The 20,701-nt window shown below is 34.6% G+C and overlaps 1 pseudogene; it reads right to left on the bottom strand.

Moving 5' to 3' along the window:
* Positions 1 to 16,030: 16,030 nt before the first annotated feature.
* LOC139181504 (splicing factor 1 pseudogene) overlaps positions 16,031 to 20,701 on the bottom strand; it is a 51,289-nt pseudogene continuing 46,618 nt past the window's right edge.

The raw sequence follows: 20,701 nt of genomic DNA, 5'->3' as shown, positions 1-20,701 counted from the left end.
ATGTCATTCAGGATATGCCCTGACACACACAACTAGGTCGTGCCATTTTCCTATTAAAAATAATGTCACTAAATATTAACCTCAGACATGGTTACTTTGGGACCTTGATAAATGAGATAAAATAAGACTGCTTCATAAATTTTTCTAAACAAAGAACAACAAAAAATGGGGTGGGGCACTATAAAACTAATAAGTAACAAAAAATTCTTCTCTTGATCAACATGAATGAGTGCCACTTCTTTAGCAATTATAATGTTAACCCCATTCTAGTCTCTATCCTATAAATAAAATTTATTGATATATGCAATCTTACAAATGATCTCACATTACAGTAGTAGTCAGTATATAATTAACCTCCATTTTGTTAGAATTTCCTCCAAATCACCCAGTCAAAGCCCAATTCATATATTCAGTAATTTTTTTTTTTTTTTGCATCTGCTTACTCAGATACCCCATAATTCTCCATGGTGCGTATTTTCCCCCACTGCAATGAGTAATAGATACCACTTGTTCAGCTATAAATAAGTTCCTGGTTGTCTGGCTGAGTAGAATTGAAAGCAGATAGAATACTTTCAAATGAGTAAAAGCTTTACTGAAAGCTAATTCACTGCTACTAACAATGGAATACTTTTCCCAAATTGTTTGGAAAAAAGAAAGTTAATACTTGAGTTCTGACCAAGTAAGAATATGTTTTAACAATAAGAATGGCATAAACACATTTCAAAAAAATAAAACTATAGGATATAGTTTTCTAATTAACATTAAAAGATATTCTAAAGGAAAGTGACCTGGGTAGAAGGTCTGAGATAAAAGGAATCAGAAGCACCTTAAAGGATATCATAAACTTGTGAGATGAAATAAACATTGACTTATAATAGTAATTTTTGATCTTGAAAAGAGAGAATGAGAAAGAAAGACATAAAAGAAATAGCTTACAAGCTGGGAGGTGTTTTTGATGGAGTTTAATTTACACTGGGTTACTTGTTTTTCCAAGAAGAAAGAAAAAGCACTGGATAACTTTAGACTCTAATAACTTAGGTAGGTTTGAGGGATTACTATTAATATCAAGTGCAAGTGTTCTTTTTTGTTTGATGTAGAAGTTCCAGAATTAGATTGTGGTGAGAGGTTGCACATCATTTCTAATGTACTAAAATCCACTGAATTGCACACACTGTAAATTTTTAAAACAGTAATTTGATGAGAACTTATTTTTATTATAAAATAAAAATGTATATCATAGATTACAAAATCTACTTTTCAGAAAGATACAAACTACTGATCCTAACTCGAGAAGAAATAGAAAATCTGACCAGATTTATAAATAAAGAGCTTGAATTGGTCATGTAAAATATTCCTACCAATAAAGCCTTGGAGAAGATGGCCTTATTGCTGAATTCTCTCCCCTGGAGAAGGGCATGGCAACCCACTCTAGTATTCTTGCCTGGAGAATCCCTATGGACAGAGGAGCCTGGTGGGCTACAATCCATGGGGTCACAACGAGTCAGACATGACTGGGCATCTAAGCACAGCACATCAAAAACTTTAAAAGAATACTACCCATCTGTCACAAAATCTTACGATAAATAGTACAGAATATTTCTTAACTTATTATATGAGTCAAATAATGATTCCAAACCCAGACAAATATATCACAAGAAAACTACAGATAAATATTCCCTATGAAAAATAGGTGCAAAAATTTTCAATGAAATACTCACCAACTGAATCCAGCAGCAAATAAAAAGGATTTTTACCATGATCAAGTTGGACTTATCCTGATATATGGTATCAACAAAAATTCCACTAGAAACTTTATACTTAATGTCAAAATACTGAATGTTTTCTTCTTAGGTTCAGGAATTAAACAAGACGCTTGCTTTTGCTACTTCCATTCAACACTGTACTGCAGGTTGTAGCCAGAAAAATTAGACAAGAAAATGAAATAAAAACATACAAGTTGGAAAAGAAGAGGTAAAACTATATTTGCAGATAACATGATTTTTATATAGAAAAACCTAAAGAATCAACTAAAAATCTATTAATATTAGAACAAGATTGCAAAATACAAGATCATTATACAATAAACTTAATAAATGTAAATATATAATGAAAGTTCTACCTTTCTTATTTTTAACAATACAAGGAGAGCTACTGCCACTGTATCCATTCTACATTGCACTGGATGTGCTAACAACTGAAGTAGGCAAAGAAAAAGAAAGGCATGAGAACTGGAAAAAAGGATGATACAGAATTTGTGTTTATAAATTCTATTATAATTAAGACTTTGTCAAGGTTGTTGGATAAAAATCAATGTAAGTATAAATTGAAAAATTGCTAGCAACAAACAAAATATGCAACTTAAAAGAAAGCCTTCAAAATAACATTCAGATGTCAATCATGTATGGGTGTCTTTAAAAGTGTAAACCTCTAGAAGGAATTTTTTCTCGTATTAGTAAAAGTCAAATATAACTCAATAGAGAGCTGTATCATATATTTGCCAGGAAATCTCAGTACTATAAAAATGTCAATTGTTTCCCAAATTGATGTATAAATTCCATGAAATACCATATATCTTCCAATAAAACTTCCTTGCAGAAGTGAAAATACTATTCTAAAATTTAACAGGATACGCCATGGGTCAAGAATAGCCAAGTCTTTATCAAAAAAGGAGAACAATATGGAGGATGTGATCTTGCTATATACTAAGACTCATTACAAAACTATAGTAATTAAGACAGTGTGATAATTACACAAAGATAGACCAGTAGGATGGAATACAACTCTATCCAGAAACATATTCTTACATATATGGACACATGTATGGTGCATTTTGAATACAAACTAGGGGAAAATAATGTATTTTTCAGCAAATGCTTTCAGGGCAATTCATATACACATAAAAAGGACTCCAACATGTAGTCAGACACAGCAATGAAGTGCAGGTAGATTAAAATCTCAAATCTGAAAAGTAAAATTTTGAAAAGTTTAGGAGATAAAACATAATTTTGTAATGATCATAAGGCAGGCAAGGATTTCTTAAACAAGACACACACACACACACACACACACACACACATGTAATACAAAATGTTGCTAGACTCATCATCACTAAAAGTTAAGAACATCTGTTCATCAAGTTATATCATAAAATGAGTAAAGTACAAGCTCAAGTTTGGTAGAGTTATTGGTAACATATAAAATTAACAAAGGGTTAATATGGAAAACGTGAAAGTAACTTCAACAAAGACAAAAAGACAGCTCTGTAGAAATATTGGCAAAACTATTAGAATCAATGTTTCATAAAAAAGAAAACCCAAATAGCCAATAAACTAGGGAAAATGTACTCAACTTCATAAGTGATCAATCAGTTCAGTTCAGTTGCTCAGTCATGTCCGACTCTTTGCAATCCTGTGGACGGCAGCACACCAGGCCACTCTGTCCATCACCAACTCCTGGAGTTCACTCAAATTCATGTTCATAGAGTTGTTGATACCATCCAACCATCTCATCCTCTGTTGTCCCCTTCTTCCACCTTCAATCTTTCCCAGCATCAGGCTTTTTTCAAATGAGTCAGCTCTTCACATCTATGCCAAAGTATTGGAGTTTCAGCTTCAGTACCAGTCCTTCCAATGAATATTCAGGACTTATTTCCTTTAGGATTAAATCTTCTTGCAGTCCAAGGAACTCTCAAGAGTCTTTACCAGCAACACAGCTCAAAAGCATCAATTCTTTGGTGTTCAGCTTTCTTTATGGTTCAAACTCTCACATCCATACATGGCTACTGGAAAAACCATAGCTTTGACTAGATGGACCTTTGATGGCAAAGTAATGCTTTTGAATATGCTGTCTAGATTGGTCAGAACTTTTCTTCCAAGGGGTAAGTGTTCTTTTTATTTCATGGCTGAAGTCACCATCTGCAGTGATTTTGGGGCCCCCAAAAATAAAGTCTGTCACTGTTTCCACTGTTTCCCCATCTATTTGCCATGAAGTGATGGGACCAGATGCCACGATCTTCGTTTTCTGAATGTTGAGTTTTAAGCCAACTTTTTCACTCTCCTCTTTCACTTTCATCAAGAGGCTCTTTAGTTCTTCTTCACTTTCTGTCATAAGGGCGGTTTCATCTGCATATCTGAGGTTATTGATATTTCTCCCAGAATTCTTGATTCCAGCTTGTGCTTCATCCAGCCCAGCATTCCTCATGATGTACTCTGCATATAAGTTAAATAAGTGGGGTGACAATGTACAGCCTTGACGTACTTCTTTCCCTATTTGGAACCAGTTTGCTGTTCCATATCCAGTTCTAACTTCTGCTTACTGTCCTACATACAGATAAGTGATCAGGCAAATACAAATTCTAAATAACAAAAAATAGCACTGCAGTTCCATTAGACTGGCAAAAACTATGAAGCCAGTCTATATCAGATGCTAACAGGGATGTGCTGCAAAGAGATGTTTCATATAACACTGACTGGCATCTAAGTTGGCACACTGTGTGAGATAATTGGTTATTAATCTCCCCAAGATATGCAGATCCTATTATCCAGTTATCTCACTAAGAGGAAAATATTTTTAAAACTCTCATATGCACTGGGAAATATATTAGTATCTACATGGTGTCATTTTTCACAATAAGCAACATGATGATGGAAGAAATTTTCACATATTGAGGTCAGTAAGAGGAAACCATTCTGGCTTATGCATGATTTGACCTGAACAGGCAGGTCAAATTGTGTGCTAAGGCAGCTTGACTTTCATGCTAAGTCATGTCTGACTCTACGACCTTATGGATTTGTAGCCTACCAGGCTCCCCTGTCCATGTAATCCTCCAGGCAAGAATACTGGAATGGGTTGCCATTCCCTTCTCCAGGGGATTTTGCCGACTCAGGGGTTGAACCTGCGTCTCTTAAGTCTTCTGCATTAGCAGGCAGGTTCTTTACCACTAGCTCCACCTAGTGGGAACAAGAGAATGCAGTATCCTGATAATGTCCACTTTGAAGTTAAACTACTCCTTTCCTGTGATGCCCTTTCTAGTACTCTTTGGAAGATAAGATTCCTTTCCCAAATGCCAACGTAATGCTAACTCATTGTGTTCATGCTAATCTATTTCTTCTGAAATCTTAAAAAAATATATCCCTGTCATGCTTGATGTCCTTTGCTCTGAAAAAATATAAAATTTTCCTGAAAACCATGTTTCTCTGGAACATTTTCTCAGTTATTTGAGAGGTTGTTTTCTGGGCTATAGACTTTGATAAGATCTTAGATAAAACTGAACTTGCAACTCTCTAATGAATTTTTCTTCCAGTCAACAATGAAATAATCCAAGTATTTGTTAGTAGTATAACTGGCAAACAGAACATTATAGAGCAACGAAAAGAGAAGAACTGAAACTGTGTGGAATATGGGTGAATTTGACAAGCATAATGCTAAGCAAAGTAAGACAAACACAGAACAGTGTATAATGTATGATCCGCATTATAAACATTTCAAAGATAGAAAAAATAATCTAGGTTATATAGTGATACCTACATAGATGATTAAACTATAATGAAAGAAAGTGTATTATTATTATGAAAATTGGGCTTCTTGTTTTCTCTAAGTAGGAGAAGCTTATTTAGTTGAGTGAGGGTGAATGTGAAGCTTTTAAGTACTGGCAATATTCTGTTTCTTGACCAGAATATGGTTATATCAGTTTTCACTTTATAAATATTAAGTTGAACATATAGGTTGTATGCCCTCTTTTGTACAGTATTCTTGCTTGGAAAATCCCATGGATGGAAGAGCCTGGTAGGCTATAGTCCATGGGGTCACAAAGAGTCAGACCCGACTGAGTGACTTCACTTTCTTTTCCTTTTAGAAACTGCAACTCTACTTATTCTTGTGTACTCTTGACCACATTCTTATTATCTCCTAATTTTTATCCACCAGTTATCTGCCTACCCACTCACTCACTCACTGTGTTTTTAGTCCCTCAAGTGGTACCTTATGATTTTCAAATATGATAATGTCTCTTCAGCTTTAAAACAATATGAACAACAGCTACAATAGTAACAATAATAAATATTATTGTTTCTGATTTTGGTTATTTCTCCAAATCATGCTATACTACTATCTCTATTTACTACAGTTTTGTTTATATGTTCACTGATCTCTTGAAAGTATTTTTTTTCAAAGATAACCAATGATAGAAAAAAACAAATTCCATGACTTTTTTAGTGTCTTTAAAAATCAGCATTTTATTCATTTGTGTACATATACATACATGCATGCGTGTGTGCATGCTAAGTTGCTTCAGTCATGTCCTCTGTATGGCTCCTCTGTCCATGGGATTCTCTAGGCAAGAATACTGGAGTGGGTTTCCATGACCTCATTCATGGGATTTTCTTGACCCAGGGGACTGAACCCGCATCTCCTACATCTCCTGCATTGTCAGGTGAGTTCTCTACTACCAGCACCACCTGGGAAGCCCATACACATACACACATAAATACAATATATTGACTTACCTGGTGGTATTACATCTTTACATACTAAATATTTCTGAAAAGGCATGATGTAAAGAAATCTAATTCATTTTTATTCAAGCCAGTGTGCATTAAACTGATGAGATTCTTGTACAAACATGCAGCAGAGACCCATTAATATCCCAGTGCATTTCAGAAATACTAATCTAAGAGTTATCCTATCTGCAAGTGAATATAAATTTTTGGTTATTAAATATAATTCATTGTAAATAAGCATGTACTTAATTATTGGTATTCAATCAGGGTTGTGTAATGCTGAGATGCATGGTAGTAATTGCGCAACATAAGAACAAAGTACAAACTGTGTTTAGTACTGCCTATTATATAGGGAGCAGAGTAAAAATGAAGCAGTTAATAAGCCCTTAATATCAATAGTATGTGCATTCAATAACATCTTATTAGAATATTAGGTAAATCACAAAGTGTCCGTCACTCTGGTAGCTTGGAATGGTAGTTACCACCCATGCCCAGGATAAAGCTTGCTTATGAGTGTGTTAGTCACTCAGTTGTGTCCGACTCTTTGCAACCCCTCTTTGCAACCTGCCAGGCTTCTCTGTCCATGGAATTCTCCAGACAAGAACACTGGAGTGGGTTGCCATTTCCTTCTTCAGTTGCCATTCCCTTCTTCAAAACTTGCTTATTTTATGTCCATCAGACATTAGTCTTTACTGAATCATATGTGTCCCCTTTCAAAAAAAAAAAAAAAAAAAAAAGGATTTCAATATACCTTCACATCTCCTGCATACCTTGGACAAGTTAAATAGCCTCTCAGAGATTCATTTTCATCATCTGAAATGTGAGAATAATAAGAGATCATATCTCAAAATATTGTTTTAAAGATTTACTTTTGTAATACACATAATACACATTATGTCATAAAATAGTTCTGGACCTCTAAGTAAGTGCTGAGTGAATGTTAGCTAAAAGTAACAGCAGTAGCAGAACCTTCAATAGGTAACTAATTCCATGGCCCATTCCTAATTTCTATAAACTGGGGATAATCTGAGTTATGGAGTAAGAGTGAATGACACAATATTAACATAACATTAACATTAATATTAACATAATATAACATTAATATTAACATAACATAACATTAACACATTAACATTAATATAACTTTGATATTTCCCCAGACTAAATGATCCTACAATATTGTTTCCTAATTTGCAACCATGATCTTGTCACTCCCTACCTCATGATATGGCCTCCCATCTCTTTCAAACTAAATGACAAACTTCTTTGGTTTATCACAGCATTCTATGTGATACAGACTCTGCCTCAAATCTAAATTTCACCCTTAGGTATCACCATTTTTCTACTTAAACCCTCTTCTATAGGCATTTTTTTTCTGATAAGTGCTTTCCAGATGTCTCTTATGTGTGTTTATTGCTTTTTTGCTTTTGTTAATAAACTTCTTATATCTCATACATTTTCTTTAACTGACATAGTCCCACTCCTTACGGATTCCACAGCAATTAGTAAAATGTTCTTTATTGTGCACCATCCATTTATTCTTTCATTCAACAAATATTGATATACAATACTATGTGAGAATTCTGCTGTAAACACTAGAGACACTCTTCATAAAGTAAAAACTCAAATGGGAAATATAGTCATTTACAAATCACTACAAGTGTGATGCATGTTTAAAAGAAAGGGAAACATTAGCTATAAAAATGTATAACAAAGGAGCTAACACACTAGCAATAAAATTTTTCCTGCAAGAAGCCGTATTTTAGCAGAGTGAGTTGGAGTAAAAGTTCCAAAGGGTTTAGCAAAATGGAGCTGGTATTGGGGGTGGGAGTGGAGAGTTGAGATCTTCTAGCCAGAGAGAACCACATATATGAAGGCTGTAAGTCAAAAAGAGTAAAACATTTGTTAGACTAAAAGATATTCAGTATGGCTATAATATGATGTGATGAAGGAGAAATATTGGGCACTAATAGAAAATATGGGCTTCCCTGGTGGCTCAGTGGGTAAAGAATCTGCTTACAATGTGGAACACCTGGGTTCGAACTCTGGAATGGGAAGATTCTCTGGAGAAGGGCATGAAAATCCACTCCAATAATCTTGCCTGGAGAATTCCATGGACAGAGGAGCTAGAGACTGTCCCTGTGGTTGAAAAGAGTTGAACTGACTAAGCAACCAAGCACAGCACACACAGCACAAGAGAAAATATAATATGTGCAGGGGCTTCCCTCATAGCTCAGCTGGTAAAAAATCTGCCTGCAGTGCAGGAGACCACAGTTCAATTCCTGGGTCAGGAAGATCTGCTGGAGAAGGGATAGGTTGCCCACTCCAGTATTCTTGGGCTTCCTTTGGGGCTTAGCTGGTAAAGAATCTGCCTGCAATGTGGGAGACCTGGGTTCAATCCCTGGGTTAGGAAGATCCCCTGGAGAAGGGAAAGGCTACCCACTCTGGTGTTCTAGTCTGTAGAATTCCATGGGGTCACAAAGAGTCAGACACGACTGAGCGACTTTCAACTTTCACTTTTCACTTTCACTGAAACAAAAGAGACATTTTGTCATAATAATTGTGTTAGGTTTGCTGTGTGTTAAAATAGTGTATATTAGATTACGAAGTATGCCAGTTATCTTTGTTTCTGAAAACTTTCAGTGAAAAATCACACACACACATACACACACACACACACACATATATCTATAAAATTATATACATATACATATATATGTATATAATTCTCATTTGGAAATTCTGTAACATACAGATAATTCATCTCCTTGGACTTTACAAAATTTTTTACAAATTATGCCTTTGTTCACGGAATTTCAGGTTTCATATATTAAATATAAAGAATGTGACCAGATTTAGACACTAAGTTTTTGTTTGTTTGCTTGTTTGTTTTGTTTTAGAAATATCTATGTAAGGATTTTAATAGGTTTACTGTGTTTTTGTACTTGTTGAAAACTAGTTCAACTAGTCTAATTCTACTAGTTGAAATGCGTATAAGTTTAAATCCTACAGAGTTTAAATGAATAAAATAATTATCAGAAATTCAGCTAGAAAAACACAGTCTTAGGGATATTCGCAGGATTATTGGATAATTAAAAAATAATTCCACTTTCTTTTTTTTTTTTGAAGCTTTTTTATTTTTTTATATTTTTTTTAAATTTTATTTCATTTTTAAACTTTACATAATTGTATTAGTTTTGCCAAATATCAAAATGAATCCACCACAGGTATACATCTGTTCCCCATCCTGAACCCTCCTCCCTTCTCCCTCCCCGTACCATCCCTCTGGGTCGTCCCAGTCCACTTTCTTATAAATAGAATTCTTTTTTCTAGTATTCATGGGACAATGTACTGCCCCTCCCCTTCACCTCCACCAGCTCCTCAGCCCAGCCACTCCTGCTTCCCCTGCCTACTATCTAAGTCCTCACACTGAATGCCACTTCCTCCATAAAGACTTCTTGCTTACTCCCTTCTTAGAATTGTTTTTTTTAAATTGAAGTGTAGTTGATTTACAGTTTTGTGTTAGACTCTAGTTTACAGCAAAGTGATTCAGTTATATATATTCTTTTTCAGATTCTTTTCTATTATAGGTTATCACAGGATATTCCCTGTAGGATTAAAATCCTTAGTGGGATTTTATTTTTAACTTAAGCACTTTATTTTAAAGGTCTTGAATGTTTCAGCTATAGGAAATATTGCATAATTTAATTGTTTGATCATTTGTGTATAAGAAACATTTTGTCACAAGCCTCGGTTATATTTGTTTTATAGCATTCCATGTTAATTGTTCAAAGAGCATATTTTTCCTTGTGAGAGTTCAGTCTTCAGTTATGGCCATTTGCTTATGATCCATGGCCTTGCCTTAACTGACATTAATTGATTTCCGTTTTTTTTAAATAAGGCAAAGAAGAAATTCAATAGAAAGTAATGTCAAACAATATAATTTGTGTGGAAGTTGGTTCCTTGTTTGTGACTTATGAGATAGTTAAGATGGTTTTGTGTGATCAGTTTGTAGAATAGTGATTTTCTGAGAGAAGGAAATATTCAATCCATAGTCCCTAGAGACCAAACAGAAATGACCCTATAAAGGCAAACGTGTTTTTATCCAAACAATACAAAATTCTTTCAAAATGCAGAGGGAAAGGACTGCAAGTTTTTCTTGCTTTGCTTTATAAACCAAATCACTCACTTAGAATTTCCATATACACTTTTAACAAGTTGCCTATGATTTGCCAGAAAAATTCTTAAAGATATAGCTGCCTCTTCAATTATACAGATATCCATTGTATTTGACTTGTATTTGAGAAGAAACCATCTTTATATTTAAACAACCTGAAATAGCTCTTAAAATTTTATTTCTATTCTAACTAATAAAATAGGATAAAGGCAGAAGGTGAAAATATTTTTATATGTAGAGTAAAAGACAATAATCTTTCCTACTAGAGGTTCTTTAATAGTACTTGAGATATGACTGCATTGCACTGATTGAATGCCAGAGGTTTTTTTTTTTTGGTAATATCACATTACATTTTGAAGTCTTATTTACTGAGGCATAACTTATATTGAGTAAAATTCATCCTTTTTAGTATGCAGTTTTATGAACTTGAAAAATGCATATGACATGCAAAGTCAAGATACAGAAGCTTCATCAAGGAGAGCAATTCCATCCTATACCTTTCTAGTCAACCCTTCCCAACATGCCAGCCTCTGACAACCACTGATAATGTTCTATCCTTACAGTTTTACCTTTTACAAAAATGCTATATAAATTGTATTTATAATATGTAGCTTTCTGAGTCAGACTCTTTCACTTAGTATAAGGCATTTGAGAGTTCTATGTGATGTTTGTGTATAATTAATTCTTTCCTTTTTTATTGAGAATCTTTCTATCATGTGAAGTTATCACTGTTTATATAGTCATCAGTTGATGCAGTTTCCACTTTTAACTGATTGATACTAAAGCTGCTACAAATATTCACATACAAGTTTTTGTATGAACATAAGTTTTTACTTCTCTTGGGCAAATACCTAGAAGTGAGATTGTAAGCATAGGTAATGTATGTATTACATTATGTAAAATATGCATATATAACAATATAAGAAACTGCCAATCAGTTTTCCAAACTGACTATATCATTTTTTCATTCCCATTAGGAAAGAGAGACTTCTGGTTGTTCCATGTCTTTACAGTTTGGTATTCAGACTTTTATTAGACATTCTAATAGGTTTGGAATGATATCTCATTGTGATTTAATTTGCATTTTCCTAACTGGGGCTTCCCAGTTACCACTAATGGTAAACAACCCACTTGCCAATGCAGGAGACACAAGAGACACAAGTCGTAAAACATAAGAAAGGCATGGCAACCTACTCCAGTATTCTTGCCTGGGGAATCCCCATGAACAGAGGAACCTGGCAGGCTACAGTCCAGACACAACTAGAGTCAGGCACAACTGAAGTGACTTAGCATGCACACAATGATTAATTGTGCTGCATACCTTTCATGTGGCAATTTGCTATCCATATACTTTACCTGGTGAAGTGCCTATCCAAATTTTTACACATTTTTTATTGGCTTTTCAAAAAATTATTATCTGTTGAGAGTTCTTTTCTGTTCTGTTAATTCTTTGTCTAATATGTGAATTGCAAATATTCCCTTTTACACTTTTGTATAAGTAAAAAAAAGAAGTTTTAATGTTGATCAAAGATTATGTTTTAACTAAGAAAATTTTGCCAAGTCAGGCCCTCAAATGTTTTTACCTGTGTGTGTTAACATGTTTGGTAACTAGGATCGATTTTTGTGGTAAATTTTGTATATGATGTGAGGTGTGTGTCTAGCTTTAGTTGCATTTCTTTTTTTGACTAGAGATATTTACTAATATTTGTCATTTTAGTGAAAACACTATTCTATGTTGATCAAATTGTTTTTGTATCTTTTTAATACATATATGTGTGAATTTATTTTTTGGCTTTCTGATCTCTTCCACTGATATATGCATTAATCATTTGTTCAATACCACATTGTCTTGATTACTGTAGATTTATGTTACCTAAAATCAGGTAGTATGAGCCCTTAATCTTTGTTTTGTTTTGGCCATTTTACTTTCTCTGTTTTCCATACAATTTTTGAATCAAATGTGATTCAACTAAATTTTCTACTTAGAATTTGATTAGAATTGCATAACATCTAGACATCACTATTGAGTATTTTCCATGAAAATGCTATACTTGTATTTATATAAATTTTTGAAAATCTGTGTCTTGTAGATTTCACCATACATACTTTGAACATAATTTTTTAAAATCTATACCTAGAATTTTGTTTTTTTGTTTTTATGTGTTAGTTTAATGGCACTTTTATTTTAGTTTTATTGAGTTATAATTAGCATATAATATATTGTATAAGTTTAAAGTGTAAAATATAATTTGATACTTGTATACATTATGAAGTGTTTCCTAGAATAATTTTAGTTTAATGTCCATCATCTTGTACATTATAAATACTTTTTTCTTGTCAGGAGATGTACTGTCAATTTTCAAATATGCAGTATAGTACTGTTAACTGTAGTCAACATGATGCACAGTACATACCCAGAATTTGTTAATCTTATAATGGAATTCTTGTATCTTTCTCCTACACCCCAGCCTCTGGCAAATACCTCATATGTTTTCTGTTTCTGTGAATTTGTTTTTTTAAGATTCCACATATAAGTGAGCTCATATAGTACTTGTCTTCCTCTATAATGCCCTTGTGCTTCATCTGTATTGCTGCAAATAATTTCCTTCTTTTTTGTATATATATACATATATATGTATGTATGTATCATATGTATACATGATATATGTGTATATATATGTGTGTATCATATGTATACATGATATATATATGTATGTGCATATATATATATATATAGTCACATTTTCCTTATCCATTCATTCCTCAGTGAACATTTAAGTTGTTTTCATGTCTTAACTATTGCAAATAATATTACAGTAAATATGGGAGTGCAAATATCTCTTCAATATAGCTCTTTTATTTCCTTCATATACCCAGAAGTAGAATTGATAGATTTTATAGCAGTTCTACTTGTAAAATTTTAAATCCTCCATACTATTTTCTATAGTGGCTGCATCAATTTACATTCCTACCAACAAGGCACAAGGGTTTACTGTTCTCCACATCCTCTCCAGCAATTGCTTTCTCTTGTCATTTTGATAATAGTCATCCTAACAATTGTGAGCTAATATCTTATTGTGTATTGTGACTTTTATTAATATTTCTCTCATGATTAGTGATTTTGAGCACTATTTCATATGCCTATTGATTATTTGAATATTTTCTTTGAAAAAGTTTCTACCCAGGTCCTTTGGGCAGATTATTTTTGTTTGTTTGCTTTTTTATTTTTTGTTCTTTTTGTCTGTGGTTGGAAAATATAAATACTTTCTCCAATTTTGTAGGTCATCTTTACATTTTGTATATTGCTTTTTGATATATAGAAGGTTTTTGATAGGATATAGTTTTGTTGAATTTTGTTTTTATTGCTTGTGTCATATCCAAAAAATTGTTCCCATGACCAATGTCAAGGAGCTTTCTTCTTATACTTTTCTTCTAAGAGTTTTATAGTGTCAGGTCTTACTTACACTATAAATTTTAAGTTAACCCTTGTGTTATAAGAAAGGGGCCTAGTTTCATTCTTTTGCATGTGAATATCCACTTTTCCCAACACTATTTATTGAAGAGACTGTATTTTTTCTCCATGGAGTGGTTTTAGCTCCCTGTTAAATATTAGTTGACTACATATATATTGCTGGGTTCCCAGTTTTCTTCTATTGGTTAATCTATCAGATTTCATGCAGTACTGTACCATTTTGATTGCTATAGCTTTGTAATATAGTTTGAAATAAGGAAGTGTGATGCCTCCAACTTTCTTATCCCTCAGGATTATTTTGGTTATTCAGGGTTTTTCTGTGATTCCAAACACATTTTAAGGATGTTTTTCTACTTCTGTAAAAGATCCCATTGGAATCTTGATAAAGATTGCAATGAATCTATAGATGGTCCTGGGTAATATGCATATTTTAAATGTATTAATTCTTTAATCCATGAAAATGGGATATCACTTCATTTATTTGTGTCTTCTAAGATTTCAACCCTGAAGAGTTTTCACTGTACAGACCTTTATCTTCTCATTTAAATTTCTTTCTAAATATTTCATTCTTTTTGATGCTATTGTAAACAAAATGGGTCTTTTTAAAATTTTTTTGCAGATAATTTGGTGTGAGTGTATTGAAATGTCACTGATTTTTGTAAGTTGATTTTGTATCCTGAAACTTCATTTAATTTGTTGATTACATTTAATAGCTTTTTGGTAGACTTTCTATATATTTAATCATATAATCTGCAGAGATTTTACTTCTTCCTTCTTAATTTGGATGACTTTCATTTCTTTTTCTTGCCTAATTTCCCTGACTAGGCTTTCAAATACTATGTTGAATATAAGTGATGAATATAAGCATCTTTGTATTGTTCTTGATATTAGAGAAAAAATTTCAACTTTTCACTATCGAGCATAATGTTAGCTGTGGGCTTGTCTAAGTAAATAATCACAACTTTGGTTAAGCAACACAATTTATTTCTTCTGTTCCCATCTATTTTATTTATCCTTATTGAACTGGATAAGACTTCCAGTACAATGTTGAGTAGGAATGATGAAAATAGGCATTCTTGTACTATATCCAAAAGGGGGAAAACTTTCCATTTTTGAACATTAAATTTGATGTTAGTTACAAGTTTTTGTAGATGCCTTTATCACCTTAAAGATCTTTCTTTGTATTTTGCTTCCTGAAACTTATATCATGAATGCATTTGAACTTTTTCAAGTGATTTTCCTAAACCAATTGTGTGGAGCTCTTGGTTTTATGTTTAATCCATTGATATGCTGATTTATATTAATTGATTTTTAACAAATATATTGAGGTATAGTTTATGAATCACAAAATCTACTATTTTCTAGTGTACAGTTTAATGATTTTAAGTAATTTTTCCAAGTGGTGTGACCATCATCCTATATCTGCTTTAAAACATTTTCATGCTCATATATCATGCCTTACATATATGTGTAACCAGGTGGTGGATGCGGTGGAGGCAGAGGGACACCAGGCAACACAGGTGGCTGGATCCCTGGAGACAGGGGCACCACAGTGGGGTTGCCTTGCATGTGAGGGGCTCCTGGAGAAGCTGTGGCAGCTGGATGTTGCTGTTTCCATGAAAGAATGCACCGTGGGACAGTGCTGGTGGTGGTAGTCCTTGTATTTTGCCACCCTGGCAAGGGGGTTCTGAAAGCCATACTGCTGCTGGATGGAGGGGGTGTCAGAAGCTGCAGCTGGTGTTGGCATGGGGTAAGAGGACCAGAGAGATGCAACAGCAGTGGGCAGTGTCATCATATATTTTCCTTGATGCAGGCAATAGACCCCAGAGTCCACAAGTGCACTTTCCAGGTATCATCTGAATTTTACTCTGAGCTAACTAAGGGTCACCAGCCTCCACACTTCATACACACTGTGGTAATGTTGTGGGTCTCCAAGCTCTGCCAGGGTCTAAAGATTCTGTTATCATCTTCGCAAAGTGTCCTGTTCAAGCGAGCCTGCTCTCGAAGCTGCACCTTCTGTAGATCATTCTGGTCCTCAGGGATATCTATATCTTGCTTCAGGATGTTTCTTCTCCACTGCTATTTTCACATTCTCCTGGCAGTCACCAGGGTGTGAAGGGACTCATCTTCTCCTGGCAGCATCTGGCTATCTTTAATCCTTACTTTCCCTTCTTTCACAGAGCCTTTCCCTGCAATCAAGATCTTGGCATTACGTTCCTTCTCTGTGTTCTTCAAGGTATTCCTTCTGGGCCCACTTAGGAGCCACACAAAGCTGATTTCTGGATACTCATATTGTGGGATCATTACTTTATTGCACACACATGTTGCTGGAGGTTTTTAATCTGTAAGAGGCTTGAAATCAGGGTTGAGGGAAGCCATTTTGGCAACGATGTTATTTTGTTCCTCCTCAAGCTTCTTATGGGTATGGAAGTCACGAGTGTTAAGCCTCTTTCCCCTCACAATTGTAGATGGGCTCTGGGGAAGGGGACGTGTCCCCCAGGTTAGAGGAGATGCCCAGGTCTCCTGTGCGCAGTTTACAAGTCAGGGCTTCTAGCTGCAGTTGCACTATATAAGATTTTTCTTGTTCCCAAGTAAGTACAGGGGGGATAAATGTAGGCATTCCTGGAATCACAGTCTTGTGATTGTGTGTTCCATTGTGTCTTGGTTCCTGAAGCTCCTCTTCCACTTCTTACTGGGGAAGCCCAGCGGTGGCTTCTGAACTTTGCGAATCTTCTGAAGAGAGCCTGTGGAGCCCACCACCTGGATTGGGCCAGGCCTAGGCAAGAGATTGGAATTTGTGGCCTCTAATTGGTGGAGATTTAGCCCTTCTGATGGGTGTTGGGACTGGACTGACCTTTAGGCCAGGCGAGGAAATGGCACTGAACCTGAAGAGCTGGGAGGTGCTGCAGGGTGCACTTCATTTGTTACTGCAGATGCCAATTTAAAATTAATCCCTATTTTCATTCATCTGTGAATTTGACTTGTCTGGATATTTCAAATTAATGTAATCATGTAGCATATGGTCTGCTGTATCTGGCTTCTTTCACTTAGTATAATGTTCCCAAGGTTCATCCATGTTGCAGTTTGAATCAGTACTTCATTTCCTTTCATGTCTGTGTAACATTCAATTGGACCCATATAACACATTTGCTTATTCATTCATCAGTTGGTAAATGTGAATATTTTTTCACCTTTTAGCTATTATGATTAATGTTGCTACAAACATTGATATATAAGTGTTTTCATGAACACATGTTTTTTATTTATCTTGGCTTATATACCTAGGAGCAAACTTTCTGAGTTATATGGTTATGATATGTTTAGCTTTTGAAGAAACTGCAAAATTGTTTTCTGCATAACAACTCTACATTGCCACCAAAAAATTTATGAGGGTTTCATCTTTGCCAACATGTGTTAGTGCTTCTCTTTTTGATTGCAACCATCCAAATGGTTGTGAAGAAGTATCTCATTGTGATTTGTAGTGTTATTTCCCAAATAATTAATGGCATTGTCTTTTCATGTGCTTATTGGCCATTTGTTTATTTTCTTTTGATAAATGTCTGTTCAAATCCTTTGTCCTTTTTAAAACTGAGTTGCTTTTTATCAGTTGTGAATTTTTTTAACATATTCTAGATACTAGACTTTTGTTAGACATGTGGTTTGAAAATTTGTTCTCTCATTTTTCAGTTGTATTTTTGCTTTACCGTGTTCTTTGAAGCATGAAAGTTTAAATTTTTATTGAAGTTGATTTATGTAAAAGTTTTAAATTTTGATTAAGCCAAATTTATTGTTTCCTTTGTTGCTTGTATTTTAGATGTCATATCTAAGAGTACACTGCTCTATCCAAAGTCACAAAAACCCATAAGGTTGTTTTCTAGCAGTTGTCTATTTTCAGGACTCACATTTAGGTTTTGATCCATTTTAAAGTGAGTTTTGTGTAAGGTATAAAGTGTCAGCACCGTTTGTTGAAAAAGATGATCCCTCCCCCACACCTCCACTGAACTGATTTTAATCAATTGGATTTAAACATGAGGGCTTGATTTTTGAAATTTTATTCCTTTATGGCTTCATCCTTTAGCCTCATTGTTATTATTTTTGTTGTACAAGTTACATGTTCATACATTATAAGCCCTTCAACATAGTTGTATTAACATAACTATGACTTTAAGGATTACATTTTAATTCAGATATGAGAAGAAAATAATTATGAATGAAAATACATTTATGCTATTTTTTATAGTTACCTATTAATATATAACTACCTTCAGTTGTGTTCTATACTTCTTCACATGAATTGGAATTACTGTCTTGTGTCCTTTAATTTCAGCCTGAGATATTCACTTTAGTTTTCCTGTGGGCTGGGCAGATCTGCTAAGAATGTTTTCTCTCAGCTTTTATTCATACATTATTCTTTTTTAATTTCTGATATACAGTCATACTAGACATAGAATACTTGGTTCACAATCCTTTTTTCTTTCAGCTCTTTCAATATGTCAATCTTGAGTATGCTTGAATGTGATGTTTAGAGGTGTGATTAAAAGAACAATCCTTTTTTCTTTCAGCTCTTTCAATATGTCAATCTTGAGTATGCTTGAATGTGATGTTTAGAGGTGTGATTATCTTTTAGTTTATCATAGTTGAAACTTGTTTCCTGGATGTGTGAATAAATATAAATGTTTTTCATCAAATTTAGGAATTTTTCAGACATCACTTCTTAAAATATTTTCCTGTCCCTTTGATTTATCTTCTAGAACTCTCATTACCCATAAGTTGACACATAAACATTGTCTTGCATTTCTCTGAGTCTCATTCTTTCTTATTCTTAGTTGTTTCTGATGTTGAACTCCTTTCGTGAATTTTTCATTGCAATTATTGTTCATTTCAACTCTAGAATGAAATTTTTAAACATTTTCTATATCTTTATTGATATTCTGCATTTGATGAGATGCTATTCCTATTTTATGAGAAGTATATCTAGCGTTCATAGCTAACACTGTAAAAACTGAAGGGTTTCAAGGTAACTATGGAGCTAGAGTTGCATCCAGTCCCATCTATTCATGGCAAATAGATGGGGAAACAATGGAAACAGTGAGAGACTTTATTTCTTGGGCTCCAAAATCACTGCAGGTGGTGACTGCAGACATGAAATTAAAAGATGCTAGCTCCTTGGAAGGAAAGCTATGACAAACCTAGAGAGCACATTAAAAAGCAGACATTACTTTACCAACAAAGGTCAGTCTAGTTAAAGCTATGGTTTTTCCAGTAGTCATGTATAGATGTCAGAATTGGACTATAAAGAAAGCTGAACACCAAAGAATCGATGTTTTTGAACTCGTGTTGGAGAAGATGTTTGAGAGTCCCTTGGACAGCAAGGAGATAAAACCAGTCAATCTTAAAGGAAATCAGTCCTGAATATTCATTGTAAGGACTGATGCTGAAGCTGAAACTCCAATACTTTGGGCATCTTATGTGAAGAACTGACTCATTGGGAAAGACCTTAATGCTGGGAAAGATTGAAGGCAGGAAGAGAATGGGACAACAGAGGATGAAACGGTTGGATGGCATCACGAACTCAACAGACATGAGTTTGAGCAAGCTCTGGGAGTTGGTGATGAACAGGGAAGCCTGGTGTGCTGAAGTCCATGGGGTCTCAAATAGACATGACTTAGAGACTGAACTGAACTGATAGAGCTATACAAGGGGATGAGAAGAGATTAAGTAAAAATATTACAGAACTTGCTTTTCTTAGCAAGGTTCAACAGTTTTTCTTCAATACACTTGAAACTGTTGCATTTGGTTAATTTAAAGAATTTTCAAAAAGCTGATTTCACAATGCTAGTATTTTCATTGCTTTTAGGGAAGAGTGGATACACAGACTTCCTTATTCTCCCTTTTAGGAGATATCTCATACAGTTTGATATTTGAATGTTGAACTAACTTTGTATTCCAGGGATAAACTTCAGTTCATCTTAAGTTATCATCCTATTTCGGCATTAATAATGTGACTTCATAATATTTGTTGTGTATTTCTGTGTCTGTATTAGTGAAATATATTTGCTTATAACTTTGATTTAATGCTTTTGTTTAGTTATAGTCTAAGGGAAGAGGCAAGGGTCAGCAGTGGCCTGCCACAGGGACAGGAGCTCTGGTTGTAGCAGACCTGGGTGACACAGCATGTGGTATAAATCCTCTTGGAGGAGGTTGCCATGAGCCCTACCAAAGAGCCACCATAAAGTTCTAGGACCCACAACAGATTTCCAAACCTGGGGATACAGGAAAGGGACTAAGAACCCCCAGCGAATTTGACTTTGGAGGTCAGTGGGATTTGATTACAGAACTTCCACGGGACTGTGGATAAAGAATCTTGGAGAGCACAAATAAAACCTTGGGCACACCAGGAGCCAGGAGAAAGGAGCAGTGTCCCAAGAGACTGAGTCAGGCTTGCCTGTGAGTGTCCAGGAGTCTCAGGTGGAGGCATGGGTCCACAGTTTGGCCTCAGGCCAAATAATAGAGAAGGAACAAAGCCCCACCCATTAACAGAAAATTGGATTAAAG

This window comes from Bos indicus, chromosome X, assembly GCF_029378745.1.
Source record: "Bos indicus isolate NIAB-ARS_2022 breed Sahiwal x Tharparkar chromosome X, NIAB-ARS_B.indTharparkar_mat_pri_1.0, whole genome shotgun sequence".
Taxonomy (NCBI): domain Eukaryota; kingdom Metazoa; phylum Chordata; class Mammalia; order Artiodactyla; family Bovidae; genus Bos; species Bos indicus.
Note: the sequence above shows the minus strand (reverse complement) of the source record. Positions and strands in the feature narration are given on the sequence as shown.